Source organism: Emydura macquarii, unplaced genomic scaffold, assembly GCF_026122565.2.
Source record: "Emydura macquarii macquarii isolate MOO-44397 ecotype Brisbane River unplaced genomic scaffold, CSIRO-AGI_Emac_v2 contig_719, whole genome shotgun sequence".
NCBI lineage: Eukaryota > Metazoa > Chordata > Testudines > Chelidae > Emydura > Emydura macquarii.
In genome coordinates this window covers 14,957,052-14,976,445 of record NW_027130856.1, presented here as the reverse complement: position 1 = coordinate 14,976,445, position 19,394 = coordinate 14,957,052, and the positions used below count along the sequence as shown (strand labels likewise).

Genomic DNA, 19,394 nt, shown 5'->3' with positions numbered 1-19,394 from the left:
AGCAAAGTGTAAGCCAATACGTTCCTGGACATAAACAATAAGGGCAGCTATAAACTAGTGAGTTATTTGTTGCCTCACCATAAATTCAGTAGTGTATCAAACAAGGTCAGAAGAAAGCAGGAGCACGGAGTCTGGTGAACTACTGATGCACTATGGCTGTTATCACGGTTGGTAAAATAAATCAGGTTTTATAGTAGTTTACTTTGCAAAGTTACAGGGTGGAGATACATGGGCTCCAGACAGTAGAGAAGGCAGAGGAAGGGAAGATAAGTGGAGTTAAGAGGTGTTGAATGGCTTGCTTAGTGGTTATACTGGATGGACGTCCTGCAACCTACTAGAAAACTAAGGGAGTGTCCACTTGGGAGATTTCCCCAGTTATAAGGCTGTAATTATGCTGTTATCATTTCCCCTTGTGGACACACTTATTCTGGAGTCAGAATGACTTTTTTTGGCTTAATTTAAACTGCTTCTAAAGTTATATAAATTAAACTCGAAAAAGCCACGAATAGCAGAGTAAGGGCAGGTCTACACTTAAAACGCTGCATCGGCGCAGCTGCAGAACTTAAGTGAAGATGCTTTTGTCATAATTAATCCACCTCTGCAAGAAGCAGTAGCTATGTTGACAGGAGAAGCTCTCCTGCCAACACATTGCAGTCTACACCGAGGGTTAGGTTGGCATAACTACGTTGCTCAGGGATGTGGATTTTTCACACCCCTGAGCGATGTAGTTATACCAACATTAAGTCTGTAAGGCAGACCTGGCCTAAGTGTCTACATAGTATTTGTACTGTTATAGTGGTTTAAATTCTCACCCTACCTTATACTAGTATAATTTTCCCATGTAGACAAACCCTTAATGCAGAGTTAACAAAGTTTTCTGTGTGGATATTTCACAAATCTCTTAGCTTCTCTGATGTTAATTCTTTAAGAAGTGAGGAAAGTCATTTTTGTGTGCGGGCTGTGAAGTTTGCCAGGTAACAAAATGCTGATTCGTACAGTTCCACTGAAAATTTGATTTAAGAAATTAACTTAATTGATCAAACTAAAAGTCACTTTAAATTGAAGAAAGTTTTATTTTTTTCAAACCAGACCAAACAGAAGATATCCATCTACTTAATCACCCCACTACTGATCTGCAAACGAATACCATCTTCCATTAGCTGTAATGGATTCACTGTATGTGGCTTCAAATATGAAGCTGCTTTTTACAAACCAAAATTGTAAGACGTATTAACATATAAGACCTTACTTTATATCCTTTGTAAACTCCAGTATGTAATGTAATGTGATCAATTTACTTTAATTTTTCATTAAAATGTGTAGTGTTTCATTTTGGAGGTTGCAGACACCTTTGCCCATTGATGTCAAAGCAGATCTGCTAAGCCCTTATTGCATGCCTGCAGAAGAAGTGTGTGGATGAAGGTTTTGCACGTATCTTTTCTATGTATGGCAAAAAGGTTAAAAATATAGGAGGTTTCTGTATGTCATTTAAAGTGGGTGACAATACTGCTATTCAGATTTCCAGGATATAATTACGGCAGTTTTTCTCTGCAAACAGAAGAAGAGAACCTATAGTTATTACTTCCTGGAAATCTGAATATCACCAGAGGCTGTGCTGGCTTCTTATCTATATTCCCAATGCACTCAACCGTCATTTCTAACACCACACAGCATGACTTCAGCTACTCCTAACTGGAGATGACCAATGGCAAAATGGTAGTGTATGGAGGGCTATACTGAGGCAGATAATAAATTCATTTCACTTTCAACTCAAGGCAGATCCTATTGTAGCATTTCCGGTTAATGAAAACATTCAATTGTTTTCATCAGAGCTGTCTGGACATTTTTTGTCAAGTAATTTTTAGATGAAAATTGGCTTTTTGACAAAGTGGAAAATTTCATGCAAATTTTCTTTTCCATTGACATTATTTTGGGGATTTGTAATTAAAACAAAAACAAAACAACAAACAAACAAACAACAAAACGAAACAAAACAAAACAAAAATGCTCAAATCTTTAGCGTTCTTGAAAACTGAAACATTGTTTTTTTCTCCAAATAATTAGCAAAAACCTGAAAAATTATACAAAAATGTTTCTCAAAACTTCTCATGCACAGTAAACTATCTTTTGACCAGCTTTACTCTAGTGTGCTGCTGGAGGTGGTAAAGGTGGAAGGATCCTCCCACCTTCCAGTCTGTGGAGCTGCTACTACGGCTTTCACTGCGGGATTCTGGGAGGTGTATGCCAGACTTGACATGAGTAATTGGACATGGTGAGGCTTCATTTTTTTCAGGAGACAGGATAAGGATCAGCAGGCTGGAAACAGAATGTCTGCACTAGCTAAGATAAGGGGGAACACCCATGGAGCCATTTACAATGAACAAGGTAACAATGGATAAGATAAGCCTGGAATGTAAGATAAGGCAAAGAGTAACTCATGCATGGACAGTATGTGCTGTACAAGAATTGATTCCTGCAATGTGACCAAGCCAATCCCAAAACGTGTGGTGCAATATAATGTGTAAATGTATATAAAGGAAAAGGCTTGCTGTACAACTGTGGATGTGTGGTATGCCCCATACCCATCTGCTATGGTTGAGTCAGATCAACTCAGCGTAGCTTTGATGTATTCCAGAAAAAGGAACCTGACTGATGAGACTGAATTCCTGGGAAACTGAGTGGAAGAGGTCTTGGGGAAGCACAGCACGCAATCCTCCAACCCCACCCCTCTTAACAGCTCCCACTCCCCTTCCCACAAACCACCAGTGTACTGGAATTCAGGAGTTCCCACATAACTGAACTCCCAGCTGTATAAGGGATTCAGACCCTCTGTACGGCTCTGTGGAATCCTGCCCACCCCACCTCCCCTTTGGGCAGTGGATTACTCTAACCAAAGTTCTTTATAGACATTACAGCTGAGCAAATAATTCACAACCATTAATTTATTTGGAGCTTGTCTATACAAACCTTATCCACAAAGATGAATGCTTACTGATGCAATTAGCTCCTTTGAACCCAGGGTGTCTGTCCGTGCGAGTACTGCTGAGTTGGGTGAGTTAGGGCTCCACTGGAAGAACTATTTGCTTCTATTTCTGCTCATGGAATGTGCAGACAGTCTTTCTTTTCACTATTTGAAATTGTGCAATGAAACATTTTGCAAATGATGATTTCTCAGGTTTACTGTTTGACGTTTTAACTGCATTGCCTAGCTGCTGGTGGTATGTCACATGTTATTTTGTCTGGTCCCTGATTGGATAAGCATAATTTATAATCCAGTTTCTGGTGCAAATGTTTGTGGAAGGTGGATTTAAAATTTCCTGTGTGTGAACTGAAAATGTGCTTCCCACTAATATTTATGCTAGTAAATCTCTGTGGGTTAGGGTGTGGCATAGGCAGGGTTCCCAGGCAGGGGTGCAAGGGGCAGGGTCAAAGCACCCCTTACATGCATATGAGAGCTTCCTGAGCTCTGGGACCAGGCAGAAGGAGAAGGGGGGCTGTGAAATTGATGCTCCCTCATTCTGGAGTATGTGTGCTGGGAGTGGGTGGGGAGGGATTGAATTTGAGTGGCACCTCGGTTCTGCCTCCGGAATGTCAGCAGAGTGAGAATAGTAATTTTACTGCTAATATAGGCCAGCGGCAAGTTACTGCCCCTCTGGAGCAAGTGGGGAGCAGAGATAGAATTGTGTCTCCATGGATGCTGCTGACTTAGTGCAGAACTGTGTCTTCCTGGGGTGGGTCCCTGGGGTACAATCTAGGTCTGTCACATTAATAGGTTTAGGTCATGGAAAGTGAACACAAAAAGGGGCAATCACACAGCTTCAAAGACTGAGGATAAACAGTCAAACTAGCAGTCATAGAAGACATTTTGCCATAGTTAACACAAAAGGTGACTGATTTTAGATCTAGTGAATGAGTTGACACTGACAGCCTCCCGATGCTCTGAGTTGAGCTGTGTTTTATTTGTTTGTTTGCACACCTTTGAGAAGAGCAATACAATCGGAAAATCCCTAACATGTAGGAAGTGATGTGGTATAAAGGGAACTGCCTGGGATGTTGGTTAAATCCAAAAATAATTCTGTGCATTGTACACAATGTAATTCATCAGAAGTTGAACAGATTAACTGCAGTGTGACACTGAACACAATGACATCAGTAGATAAAAAATGACAAATGATATTACTCATGCTCTGTGATTCACTGGGAACAACTCAGAAGCCCTGGATATTTTTTTTATCCCAAAACAAATTATTCAGGGCAGACCAAACATTGAAAATAAAACAACAAACACTAACACTGCAATTGTGTAACATTTTATCATAGATAAAATCTAATTTATCTGGTATTAAATGTTTTTCTTGGTACTACTAGTCATCTTTGGAAAATGCTGTCTTCTAAATGGTCCATCAGACACACATCAAACATTTTTATAGTTATTCGTAAATGGAATTAGAGCACTATGTAGTAGCTTTATTACATTTTATGCAACTATAATGCATATAATGTGAGACACAGGTTGCTATAGGTAAGGCTGCATAACAACTTCTAATCTAACCCTCTATCAACATGGTGCATCTTATTCTATGTTAGTCATTTTTGCTGAATATGGCCTGCACCAAGTGTCCAGGCATTAGATCAGGCCCAGCATGAGACTAAGGAGCCATTTCGGTGGGAAACTAGGATGAAGATGCCTTTTACCAGATCCTGTGTTTCACAGAAGCATTGGAAACATGGACAGTTCACAGGAATTCAAGAGAATTGAACTGTTAGCTAGTTGCAGCTTCTTCCCCATACAGTTAGGGCTTAGAAACCTTCTCCCCTGTAGCTCTTTCTTCTGTTGTTGTGCAGACAGCTCGTGACATCCGTCTCTCTTTATTCACTTGTGTGATTCCCTACCAAGGAAAGCCTGAACAAAGGCAGCAAACGTACATGTAAGATGAGTTGCCTTGGTGGGAAGAAATGTGCTGCCCTTTACAATTGAAAATGCCTCTCTGTGTATTGGCATGTTCCTCTGTTTCTGTAGCTTAGGCAATGCTGTGTCTGAGTCTACAGGGAAATGAGGCTGCATCTGCTAATGTATTTGTAACACACTGGCAGGTTTTCCTGAGTATAACAGCCTACTACTGAAACTTGCTAATGCTTTAGTTCAAGTTGCTGGACTACTGCGATCTAGTTCACTCTTTCAGTTCAAGGGGTTGAGGCCTGTGCTGTGGTACTGGTGCAGAAACTCCAGGGTTTGTACCCTTCTGGTAACCTTGTTTAATGGGGTTAGGGGCAAGGGTATTGTAAAATGGGACCTGACCCTACCCCACCCCAAGTTCTTTTGGTGGAATGAGAAGCAACCTGTCTCTCACTAACCCTGTTGTTACCCAGAAGAACAGGCTGGGTGTGGCATTCCACCTGCGGAAAGGATGGGACACTAGTAAGTCCAGAGGACTTTCTTTCCCCTGACCTATCTAATGAATCTATACCAGCAGGGCCTTACCTACTGGCTCCCCAGAACACTATGCGCTTGGCTTTATGGCTGCAACCCAATTACCCTCCCTATTGAGGGACCTTACAGCTGCTAGTGAGACCCTGGGACTGAGTCTGAACACTGGAGACTAGGGTGAGCAAGCTTCCAAATCATCTTGCCTTCTTGCCACTCTATCTCCTCCCCAGTTGCTCGTCTTACCTGTGTCAGGTCCGTCTGTGAGGTGGAGTAATCCCAGCCAGTTACTAGATAGGGGTAAGTTACTTATTAGGAATCTAAGTGCAGTAATAGTGTTATCTTGAACAGGGCCCAAGCATAATTTGTTCAGGCCCAGTACAAACTTGTAATGGGCCCCTCCCACACACATAATGGGGATTGCAGCCTGGGCCAGGACCCCAGGGCCTCCGGGCCCTGGTAAAGTGTACCCTTCCCCCCCCATGTGGGGGCCCTGATCTTGAACTATACTATTAAAAAAGGCACACGCACAAAACACCAGATCAAGTAAAACTGATTTATCTTTCTCAGGAACAGTCTAAAAATGGGAGAAAACTTGTTAGCAGATTTCAAAATATACCAAGCAGCTGAAAGGTTTTAAAATGTACTAAAGTAATCCTCACGCCAGCGTTTCCCAACCGGTGTGCGGTGGCACACTGGTGTGCCATCATACGTGAACAGGTGTGCCATGGAATTTTGGAAAAGTCACTTGTGAGGAGAAACATTCTCATTTATTTTAATTAGTGTCATAACTGAATTGCATTTTGTGCTGTTGCTTTTTGGGTGTACACGTGTGAGACAGACATTGCACACACTATGCTCAAATGACCTTGCCATTCGCGTGGTATCTGTTTATTTGTACTGTGTTGTGGGAAACAGGATTTTGTGTACATATCTGTAAATAAACAGGACTGCACCCAAGAAATGCATATCCCATTCACCTCAATGCTTCACCTTTGTGGAAACCTTTTCCCCTTAGCTTCACAGATGTTATGCAGACCGCAGCAGGCTGCTATGAACATGGGAATATTTTCTTCACTGAGGTCTAACCTGCCAAAAAGGCAGTGCTAGCGATCCCTTAATCTGCCAAACACACGTTCAGTATTCATTCTTCACCTGCTGAGCCGGTGGTTGAAGTGCTTCTTGGTGCTGGCAGGGTTTCCAGTGTAAGGCATCATGAGCCAGTGGAGTAAGGGGTAGGCTGGGTGTCTCAGGATCACTGTGAGCATTTCCACATCCCTTACAGGAATCTTCTGGGCTGGAAAGAAAGTCCCTGCTGGTAGCTTTATACAGGCCAGTGTTCCTGAATATGTGTGTGTCATGCACCTTCCTTGACCCCCTGCGCTGATGTCAGTGAAAAGACCCTGGTGATCCACCAGTGCCTGCAGTACCATAGAGAAGTAGCCCTTTCTATTGTACTCGGTTGCAAGATGATCTGGGGCCAAAATTGGGATATGTGTGCCATCTATCGCCCCGCTGCAGTTAAGGAATCCCATTGCCGCAAAGCCATCCACTATTTCCCACACATTGCCCAGAGTCACAGTCCTTTGTAACAGGATGTGATTAATCGCCCTGCACACTTGCATTAACGCAGCCCCAACAGTGGACTTCCTGTCTCCAAACTGATTCACAACTGACGGGTAACAGTCTGGAGTTGCCAGTTTCCACAGAGTGTTTGCCACTCGCTTCTCCACCATGAGGGAAGCACTCTTTCTGGTGTCCTTGCGATGAGCCTGCCCCCCATGATGCACTGCGATCCATTCCCAGATCTTCTAGCAGCAGAAGGTGGAAAGTTGTACAGTGAGATAGCTACCCACAGTGCAATGCTCCATCTTTCGATGCTATAGCACAAATTGTGGACGTGCTCTGCCGACACAAGGAGTGATGTGTGAACATGCACAAGTGATGTAATTATAGTGATTTACAATCACTGGCATAACTTGCGTTGATTTAACTCTATAGTGTATACATGGCCTAAGTTAGGTTTTGCTCCAACCTTCCATGTGGGCAGAGCTCTGGGCTGTAGCTTCTGTTGTTTCAGCTTTCTTATTTCATAAGACAACTTAACTGTGTCTTCCATTTAGCCAGCATGAAGGATGACCATCATTCCTATCAGCATCATTGACCTCTGTGATTGCCTATATAAATCAAAAACATTCATGCTAGCAGCTATAAACACCCTCCATCATAATAATACTAAGGGATTGGACCCTTATACTAAGGAATTTGGATCATTGGTTACATTTTTAGACATTTTTAGTGCAGTTAAATGGAGAAATAGCTTTGCCATGAAGTAGGCATTATGGTCAAAACTTGACTTCATTTGTGCTACACCAGCTGCTGAGCATTTGACTTATACCAGTTGAGGATCTGGCCCATTAGTACATCTAAATTGTGTAGTCCCTCACGTTTCAGAATGGTCTCCCGAGTTACTGAAGTTGCAGCCTTATATTCTACCTTGGACTGGGTTCTAATTGGCAGCTGTTCGCCTAGAACTATGGCTACATATATAATGCTGTTTTCAGTCATTTCTCCTCCTTTATCTTAGCATCAAATATTGATGGTCTTTTTTCAAAAGCATCTTTGATGGTCAGTTGTGAGATAAGTGGGAAGGGATCAGTTTTTCACGAATGGTGCTTTGGAGTCTGGTCTTTACATGTGCTAATTCTAATGAGCAAGCTTTGGATGCTAAGCTGTTGCTTCTTGCTTTCAATACAGAGCCCACTTCTGTTAAAACTTGTGTTTATCTTTAACCGAGTGTTTTGGTTTTGATTTTATTTTAAGGGCAGAAATGTATTATGTAAGCATTATTTAATACTCCATTGACTAGTACGTTCATTCAGGTTTCATTAGAGATTTAGTTAGCTTTTTGTTGCAGCACATAAACATTCTGTGACAGATTCCTCACCCCCCTGTATGGAGCCTGGAGACCAGGGCACGACAAGGAAATGGCAGCATCTCCCTGATCTTCAGCCACCCAGACCCACTATATATAAAGCTGCAGCTTCTAAATTAAGGCACTTGCAGGGACCTTATGCCAGTGGAGAACTGGGCATAGCAGATCTCCACTTTCACCATGCCCCCACCTTCCCCAGGCCATACCTTTGGAATGCCTCTGACACACTCTGTTCCTTCCCTTGGGGGCGATTGGTGCAGGAGGCAGTGAAACCACCTTTGCCATATTTCTGCCAGCAGAGAGTTCCTTGCACAGGGGCAATTCTCCAATGACATTCTTTGGCTGCTTTAAGGCCACCGTGCACTGTGGATGAGGGAATATATGTGTTAGTGGATGAGAGAATCTGTCCTATAAGGGTCACTGCCAAAATAAATAGGTCCTAAATTCTAATGACGTTTTCTATTACCATTAGCTAAGTAAGACCACATGATTCTTGAAAATCCCAGCCCTAGTTAAAAGATCTAAGTGACCAGACTAAGCAAGATGGATTGAATAGCAAGCCACAGAGTAAATGAAATTTACAAACATGTCAAATACTGTTAATAATGAATACATTTGAGAAAATTGCAATATAAGACCTCAGGAGAAGGGGGGTTTGGCTTTCCCTTTATCAGTCATATCCACTTAAAGGGCAGATCACACGGGAAACATACCTCCTAGATAGATGCCACAGTTTGAATGTACAGAGCTGGAAATGCATTGATTTCAGTAGGACTCCATAAGGTTGTAAGGGTCTGTGTTTGCAGGATCAGAGTTGATGTCACTGGGAGTTCTAGGTCAGGAATGAGTAGAATATGGCCCCTAAACTAAAAACATCTATACCTATATGAGGCCTTAGCATCCATGCCCATAAATAAGCCAACAGTGTTCTATTGATGTAGGGACTAATATTTTACCAAGAAATTCATGCTCTGTAACTTTTCTTTTTGCATTTAGATTTATTTAATGGAATGCTGATAAGAACATGTATGGGTGTAAAGACTGATGAAGATTTATTGTGCTATTGGCACAGCGTTTATACTGTAACATGGAATTATCCTTATCCTTCTTCTGACAATTCTGTAGATGCATCAGTTCTCTCCCTTGCAGGGCTATTACCCAGAGACTATTTAAGTAAACTGGCTTCAACTCTGACTCTAATACATCTGGGAAGAACACTTGACATAACAGCAGGAGAGCTGTTGCACCAAAGGCAGAATGAAAGAAATGTTGAGTTGGATGAATTATTGCTGTGAATAATATTTCTTATGAATTTTATTCAAGAATAAAGATTTTCATTGTTTGATCAGATCTGAGATGAGCTTCAAAAGGGCTCATAAACAATCTGAGTTTAAAAATAATTAAATTATTTAAAAAAAAAATCCAAAACCAACCTCGCCTTGAGAGTGTTTCCCTTATGATACCTGTGTAAGGGAGAAAACAGACTGATCCAAAGCTCAGTGAAACCAGTGGGAGTATTTCCTTTGATTGAAATGGATCAGGCCCATAGTTGATAAGGGTCAGAAAACATGTATTAAGGGAATGATCTTATTGTCCTTGAAGGAGGACTTTTGGCCATTGATAGCATTATTGCTGCTTGGTAAACTGGAAGCATCATTGTACAGTTTGCTTTAGCGCCCGACTGCAGCATTTAGACCCTGATTTAGCACAGCATTTAAGCACATGCATAAGTTCTATTAGGGTCTGTCTATGTGGCATCTGGGAGGTGTGATTCCCTGCTTAGGTAGATGTACACATGCTAGCTTTGTTTGAGATAGCACCTAAAAATAAAATGTTGCCATGGCAGTGTGAGTGGTGGGATGGGCTGGCTACCCTAAATACTTACTCATCCGAGACCTTAGGCACATACTCTGGCCTGGTATCTTGTCCTGCTGCCATGGCTACATTCTATCTTAACGTGGTAGCTGTCATTGAGCTAGTGTGGGTATGTCACTCAAACTGTGGATCACACCCTCAACTCCAAGTGTAGACATACCTTTAGACTCAGCAAGCCATGTTAAGGATGCTGCAGAGCTGCACCGCCCTAAGGGAGCTCTAGGAGAGATTGTGCCTCAGGTTGTACAATCCCCTTGATCCTTTCAGGCCTACAAAAGAATATACTAATACCTAGCTCCTGTACAGTGTTTTTCACCGGGAGATCTCAAAGCACTTTACAAAGGACATCATAGTACACCATCCATTAGAACAGTCAGCTACCTCCAGTATGCACATTGAGATTTGTGGGCTAACCTGGGGGCTGCATGAGTAATGGCCTTGCCATCTCCCTACTCTCTTAGGCACATGGAAGGAGAAGGACAGGTGCTTAGATGCAATTTTCTCTAGTCATAGTTCAAGGAGTATAAGGAGCCTTCCCCCCTCTAATCTGCACTCCCTCACAAAGGTAGGAGCGATCTGGCCTTTCGCGTGGATTTCAGGCGAAAGATCATTTGGTTCTATCGCGGATAGACTTTCGGACTCTGTGCATGTCTACTCTGCAATTAAACATCCACAGCTGGCCCCTGGCAGCTGACTCAGACTCCTGGGGCTGAAGCTATTGGACCGTTTAATTGTGATATAGATGTTTGGACTTGGGTTGGACCCCGAATTCTGGGACCTTCTCCTCTCATGGGATCCCAGGGCCCAGGCTGCAGCCTGACATGGAGTGTCTACACTGCAATTAAACAGCCCCATAGCCTGAGACCCACATGCCTGAATCAGCTGACACAAGCCAGCGACGGGTGTTTAATTGCAGTATAGATGTACCCTCTGAGACCCTGTGATGGGGGAGGGTCCTAGAGCCTGGGCTTAAGCCTGAACCTGAACATCTACACTGAAATTTTATAGCCCCGCAGTCCGAGTCTCATGAGCCCAAGTCGGCTGACCCGCGCCAGCCACAACTGTGCCATGGGTCTTTTATCTCCGTGTAGATGTACCCATAATGTCTGCAGCGCCTCCATTCTGAGAGGCATTAGAATGACAACATCTCCTATGGAAGGGAGCCTATGGCACTATGTGTGGGCATTCAGCCCATTTATATGGCCACCGTCACAGTAGTAGCTGAACACCTTGCACTGGCTCATTCCTGTTTCAAAAGCAAGAATATGCTAAAAGATCTGCCCTAGGAAGTACTTTGGGGAAGTTCTGGGCTCTGTGTTGTACAGGCGGTCAGTCTCAATGATCACAGTGGACCCTTCTATGACCAACCTTTCCTGTGGCTCCCGGGTTTTACCGAGAGGTCTCCCAGCAAAGCACTGACTAGGCTAGACCCCAGTTTGTGTGATCTGACACGACTGTGGCCTAATTTGGTATGGCTGCAGGCAAGCTGTATTGCTACAGTAGCCTTTGGTGTGCCAGCTTGCTTCAGGAAATGTGAACGGAAGTTCAGTCAAAATTTGAGGCTCTGGATATTGTATTGCGGAAGCACATTTCAGCTCCATCCCAGCCAGAAGGACACTTCCAAATGCCTTAGTAGCCCACAAACTAATTGGGAACTATCAATTTCTGCAAATTATTGCAATTAGGACCTGGGGATTGGAGAGCACTGTTGAAGGCTGCATGGAGAGTATTTGTTTATTTATAAAGACTAGTTAGCCTGTAATTTTTCTGCTGGGTGTGCGATGAAGGGTAGGTGTTGCAAACATTTTGGTCAAAATGCCAGTTTTGCATCTTAAGCAGAACCTGGTGGGCAGGCAGAGAGGCTCTGAAAATTCACTAGTGTCACTTTATGTGGTAGTGGATTCCCCCATAACCTTTTTTGTTTCCGTATTTTTTTTAATCAAATCATTATTTCCCTTCTCTAATTTTAGTCCCAGCTTCTATTTAAAATAAATTAATTTTGTTTGTCTTTGCCATACTGTTTCTGAAGTGTTTGCACATCAGTAGAAACAACTTGCATAAAAGGAGGCTAAACATCTTCTCTTTGTTTATGAACATACTATTGACATAAATATTTTAATATCGTTAAGTGGCTGCTCTTTATGAGGGTACTAAATATTGTGCAACACTGTAATAAACGTTACATCAAGAAACTCTAGGGTGTAATGCTAGAACACGTCTTTAAAATAGCAACAGAACAGTACTTTTATGTTTATACTTAATTTCTTGGGAAACAAAATTATCCAGTCTCACAGAATAAATGTGGTGGTGCTGCCACAAGGAAAGAAATACTTTACACATCTGTGTAATCTTAAATTAAGATTTAGTATTTCTTGAACAAGGTAGAACAGCTGCTATGCCAGCCTAAAAGAAACCTTAACACATTGGGCTGTCCACTGCAATTAAACAAATTGAAAAGAGAATGTTGAATTAAGGGTAGGAATTGGAACGTAATTTTGAAATACAGTCTCCCTAGGGGAAAAATGCACCCACTTTGAAAGGTACATTTATGATATATGGAAACATACTTCTCTTAAACAAGAAGCATTTATTAAGCAAAATAGGTAAGATGTCAGACAAAAACAAGCTTTGAAACATCTCAAGAATCAGCTAAGATCCAGGATCTCAAGTTCTTTGTGTTTAGCAGGGTTTCGGCTCAGTTTGGAACTCCATGCTGAACTCATACACCTAGTGATTGAATAATATACTGCAAGTAAACATAGATTCATAGAAATGTAGGGGTGGAAGGGACCTGGAGAGGTTATCTAGTTCAGTCCCCTATGCTGATGCAGGACCAAGTAAACCTAGACCATCCTAGACAGGTGTTTGTATAAACTGTTCTTAAAAAACTCCAGTGATGAAGGTTCCATGATTTCCCTTGGAGACCTATTCTAGTGCTTAACTAGTTAGAAAGATTTTCCTAATATCTAACCTAAATCTCCCTTGCTGCAGATTCAGCTGATTACTTCTTGTTCTCTCTTCAGTAGACATGGAGAACAACTGATCACCATCGTCTTTATAAAAATCCTTAACATATTAGAAGATTATCAGCTGTCCCCCTCAATTTTCTTTTTTCAAGACTAAATATGTCAATTTTAAAAAACATTTCTTCAGGTTTTCTAAACCCTTTATCATTTTTGTTGCTCTCCTCTGATCTCCCCATTCCAGTGGGCCCATAAGAAAAGCAATGTTGTACAGCATACAGAAGTGGTTTTTAGCCTTTTTTTTTCATTTGCAGACCCCTAAAATTTTGAATGGAGGTGTGGACCCCTTTGAAAATCTTAAAAATAGTCTGTGGACCCCCAGAAATCTGTGGACCACAGGTTGAAAACCACTGTTCTGGGTTCCATGAAAGGTTGTCATTATCATAGAAGTTGAAAATCACTGGCATACAGGATTGGGAATCTTAGGTCCTTGTCAGGCCAAATGCAGACCATATTTTGCAGATGAATCTTCCATGGCTCTCTGGGACAGTCAGTGATGGCATTGATGGGAGTGCAGTTTGGAAGATGGCTGTGCAAATTGTGTAATGACAGTACTGTTGAGAATGGAGATATTTGCTGATCTATGGGGAAAATGTACATTATGGATATATTTTCATTAGAAATGGGTCTGAATTGGAACCCTGAATCTCAACAACTTGAGACTTTGTGGGTTAGGATTTGATAATTTGGTCCAAAATTCATAATTTGAATCTGTCTCTAATGAACTAACCTGGAATCCTAAGTATAAAGACCTCCAGACTTTTGAGAGTAGGGCATTATGAAATAAAGATCCCATCTTGGATCTAAATTTTGTGATTGGGAACCATAGACAGCTTGGAAACCCAAATTTGAATACTCTTGAATTATGGGAGGGTGCCAGAGGGAAAACAGAATTGTCCAAAATTGTTCTCAATTTCTCTTAAATAGTCAATTTCTCTTAAATAGTTGCAGCATTAGCCACAAAACATTAGCTGTCACCCTCCCAAGTTTTTGCTTCATTTTTGCATGAAGCTATTCAGAATGCCTGACTGTTTACAAATCATCTATGTGCACATTGTATAAGCTATGAATACAGGTTACCATACACCCACCTTTATGGGGAGTAATTATCCACCCACTTCCATGCCTGATAACTTGGATACTATCTAGTGTGGTCTGTTCCTATTATTTGCTTATCCGAACTAGCAAGAAAAGGAAATATGAGTAGAAGAAAGCTTTTCCAATAATATACAGAGAGTTCCTGTTCTTCAGACACCACTTCTTTGCTATCAATAGCCATGTGAAATTAAACTACACCAGAATATGGTGCCTGTCAAGAAAATAAATTATAATAGCTAGGAGCTGTTGAATAATAAATGCAATGCCATTTTTGGCAGCATTAAATATGAAGTAATGTTCTAAGATGTTTAACTACAAGTGACGTGCAGTGTTTCTTTACAAGCAATGAACTACATGAATGAATCAAGTCACTTACAAGGAGAAGGGCATCACCTTTGCTGGTTATGCCTTCCACATGTGACACACAGTTTTTGGTCATCTCAATTGTGCAATTAGTTCTGAGAGCAGCTAAACTACTGGTCAATTCATAACCATGGTTCAGATTCCAATCTCAGCTACATTGGTATATGTCAGGAAGGATTCCATTGAAGTGTGTGGTGCTACTCTGGTTTTATACCCATTTAAATGAGATCAGGATCGAACAGGAGTACAGCGAGTACCTAAGTTTAGTATTTGTCCAGATACCAAATGCTGTAATTGGAAGTGGTATTCAGCTGAAACCAAATTAAAAGTGGACAGGGCCACATATTATGCAGATCTATCCATCTATCCATCCATCCATCCATCCTTAATTAGCAATGCACCTAGCACCATTATTTATTGCAGCAGGATGATGGCAATAAAAACAGAACCAACTGTTAGACCATCATGTGGCCTCACAAAGTAGAACATGAGCTAGACATTATATTACCCATCATAATTTGTTAATTTGCTGTTGTCATAAAAGATGCGGCAGGTGGGGGATCTGAGTCTGCTTTCAGTTAACCCTTGTGTAAATCAGGAGTAAGTGCATGGAAGTCAATGGAGTTACAGTGTCAAATTGGTGTGAGCACAGAACTGGGCCCGAAACACCTGCTTTTGGTCAAATAGGTGCATAGGGATTTCAGCAGCAAACTGATCAGCATAATTCCAGGCTGTTATTTCCATGTTCTGTAAAGAGATGTTGACAAGTAAATCTGTTCTGAACATGAATTACTCTTTCATTTATTAATTGATTTTTTTCCTTTCTGTTCCTTACAAATAAAGTGGACTAATGGGCTCTGGGGAAAAGAAGGCCTTACCGTGAACGCTTTCTGATTACATTATAGATGTGTGTGGTTTAAGAAACTAAATCTGCATGATGATGGCAAAATTGGATGACTGGTAAAAGCTCTCATCAGACTGACATAGTTCCTGAATGGGAAGGGGAATTCAGATGCAAGGAAAGAGGCTGAGCGGGAAATGACCATGCTGTGGAGGGGGAATATATCACCAGAGAGTTGGGCAGGAAGGGAAGGGAATGGTATTAGGAGGATCACCTGGACTGGATCACAAGAAAGAGGGTACAAATCAGTATCCTGATTTTATTTTATCGGTTAATAAAACTGGGTGCGTCTTATACAGTGGTTTTAGATTTTTTTACCGTAATACATTTTTTTTCAAATTTCAGGCCCCAAAATTAAGGTGCGTCTTATACATGGGAGCATCTTATACATGGGGAAATACGGTACACTATATAAATCCATGATACGTCCATATCTTGAGTATTACGTGCAGATCTGTCACCCCATCTAAAAAACATATATTAAAATTGGAAAAGGTACTGAGAATGACAACAAAATGATTAAGAGTATGGAACAGCTTCCATATGACAAGAAATTAAAAAGGCTGGGACTGTTCAGCTTAGAAAATAAATAATGACAGATATGATTGAGGTCTAAGGAATCATGAATAGAGAAGTGTATTTACCCCTTCACATAACACAAGGGCTAGGAGTCACTCAATTAAATTAATAGGCAGAGGTTTAAAACAAGCATCAGGAAGTACTTCACACACACACACAGTCAACCTTTGGAACTCACTGCCCAGGGATGTTGTGAATACCAAAAATAAAACTGTGTTAAAAAAGAATTAAATAAATTCATGGATTTATCAAGTTATAATAATCTATCAATGGTTATTAGTCAAAATGGTCAAGCATGCAACCCGTGCACTGACTGTTCCTAAACCTCTGAGTGCTAGAAGCCGGGACTGGACAATAGGGGATGGGTCACTCGATAAATGCCCTGCTTTGTTCATTCCTTCTGAAATATCTGGCACTGGCCACTGTTGAAAGACAGGATAATGGGCTAGATGGACCACTGGGCTGACCCAGTGTGGCCATTCTTATGTTCTTGTGCCCTGGTAATGTTCTAATTAATGTAATTCAATTTTTAGGGTACATTCTACAATCTAATATGTATGTAAGCTCTAAGTACAGTAATAAAGCAGCAGTGGAAGGAATTAGAAATCCATAGCTTTATGTCTCTCCAATAATCTGATGACAGAAAGTTTGCAATTCACAAGTCTTTAATTCTTATCACTGTCTATTCCCAGTAGTCTTGTGATCCTTTATTAATTCTTTAACTATCTTTAAATGAATATTCATCCTGCTTTGTTTTCAACACACCTCTTATTAATTTTAGATGGCTGCCATTCACTTCAGTTTGGCTCCACTGATTGATATGCCTTCCTTTAACAAAATATAGGGGCTGATGTGTAACTGACTCTGTGTGAGTGTGCAAGGGTGGGGAGGCTACAAAGATCCTCTGCACTTCCTGCGCAGGGTTCAGGCGGAGCTGCGGTCCTTGTGTTCTCCAGCGAGCACCCCTCCTGGAACAAAGAGGGCAGAGCCATAGTCATTTCCCTTCTTTCCTCTGCACCATCCAGGGGGCAGGTTGCATTCTTTAAAGGGATGATACAGTAAGACCACTCCCCCCTGTGATCCCCAAAAGGTATTCCAGCCTCCTTAGGCACAATCCCTCCCTAGGACCCCCCTGGGGCTGGTGCCCTACCCCTGAACCACGCTGCTTCTACACTCAGGTGATGTACAGTGTAGGCAGACACAGAGGGCCCAGTTCTGCAGTGCAAAGCTGCCCTGAAGTTGATATATTTGCCTTACAGAATGACACAGAACTGCCAGAGCAGCTCCTCCACCATCCTCATCTCAGATACCAGTGTAGAGGCACATTCAAGGCTCCCTTATGCCTGGGTGATCCCCGAGAGCTATTCCATCCCCTTGGGGTTGATGGCAGCTAGCGTACATTTATTTGGAGTACTAGTCTGGTACCTGGACAGCCGCAGGGGAGAGGGAGGGCAAAATGGGCTTAAGGTCATTTGTGTGTCCTGCCTCCTCCTTTCCTTAAGCAGTTTAAATTTAATGTGGTATGTACGTTCTTTAGGGTCCAGAATGTTCTTGCCTTTTGTTTGTAAAACACAGTGTAAGTATGTTGTTCAGAATTAATTTGCTATTCTGTTTCTATCTGGTTATGCAACCCCACCACAGAGTTCTTTGTAAGGGTTGTGCTGGCTTTGTCAGTGGCGTACACAGAAATTTAACTTTGACCCCTTTTTTGGGGGGGCACGTTGTGTGCCCCCGCCCTAGGAGGACCTTGCTCTTTCCCCTCCCCCCCACTCCAGGAGGAATAGCAGCTTGCTCCTCCCCTACCCCCCTGGGGCCTGAGGAGTTCTGTGCCCCTGTTGATTATTGGAGGAGGCCTGTGCCCCAGCTTGCCCCCACTTGCGCATGCCCCTGGGCTTTGTGTATCTTGTATTTTGAACAGGTTACAGCTTATGAGGGAAATGCCTATATCTAGTCAATTACCCATGAAAATTAAGACCAATAAATTCTGCGTGCTGGGATGGTGGCTAAAACACTGTCCAGTTTACCACCTCACTGTCCTCCTTCAAATCACTTCTTAAAACTTTTTGTTGCAAAGCCTACAAAAACTTGACAGTAGTTAGGCAGCTGGTGAGCGCAGATGCTGACCGGTATTGGCTCATTGTTTCCTTGTGCTTCCCCATTCCTGTCTGTATAGTTACCCCCTTTTGACCTGAGTGAGTAGCCAATATTCAGGGACTTGCAGGATGTTTCCGTTAGGAGAAGAATTGCTTGTTGAGTCAGGTTTTTATTTGATGCAATCCTATCCATTTACAAAGAATATACACAAAGTCCTGTTCTCCAAGACACAGCTGGAATCAAATAAGATAAAGTTTCTTTGCTCATAATTCCAAGTCTCTTTCCAGCCAGCCCAATTTTCTTTCCTTGGTTTTCTCTTAGGGCCACCTTACCAGTGCTGTTCTTGATGTCTCCTTGGCTATTCTGCTGCCTTCTCTGCCTGCTTCTGGTTGCTTCTTTTGCTTCTGCTAACAGACACACGTCTCCACCAAACAACACCCAGCACCTATGTAACCCCGCTGCCCACCTATCTCAGCTCCTGGTTGGCCTTGCATGTGGCCTGTGGTTTGGGTGCTGTCGCCTATTGTTTCACTATGTTACTCCAAAAAGTGCTTAAATTTATCCTAAATGAAGGATGGCAATCACACACACTGGCTTCAATGAGGTTTCACCCAGCTTCCAGCATCACAATACCTACCTGTTGTCTCGTGTCTTAACTTAGAGTCTGTGGACTACGGGGCAGGAACTGTCTTTTTGTTCTGTGCTTGTACATGGCCTAGCACAATGGGGTCCTATAGTCCATGACTGGCACTCCCAGGTGCTACTGCAATACAAATAATAATAATTAATAAATTACGTTGCATTAAGACAGTGCAAAGTTACTTTGTCCTGTATTCCTATCTTGTTGGTTTAATATAGTATGAAATATCAGGGGAGAGCTGCTATGCTCTGAGATAAATGCATACATCAGGTTTGCTGCTCTATGTGTAGCTATTTAGTATAGTGGATAATATTTGCTAATGGGTGGAAACAATGTTAAAAGGACTTTATAGTATTAAGTTTTGAAATCAATTTTTTTCTTACACTAGTTTTGTTACTAAGAGCACTTTAGAAGCTGAACGTTTAATTTAATTCTGTTTGCAAATTGTATTTGTCTCTCTC

General features: G+C 41.9%; 1 long non-coding RNA gene across 2 annotated transcripts in view; it reads left to right on the top strand.

The window, feature by feature from the left end:
* The window catches only part of LOC137149307 (uncharacterized), a 41,336-nt gene extending 31,624 nt beyond the window's left edge, over positions 1–9,712 (top strand). The window contains exons 3-4 of one of the 2 annotated variants that reach the window (XR_010918736.1): positions 2,294–2,385; positions 9,357–9,712. This is a non-coding gene — a long non-coding RNA (uncharacterized lncRNA). Of the gene's footprint in view, positions 1–1,089; positions 1,359–2,293; positions 2,386–9,356 lie in introns of those variants that run through there. The other variant, XR_010918735.1, reaches the window with a different exon arrangement.
* Positions 9,713–19,394: the final 9,682 nt, after the last annotated feature.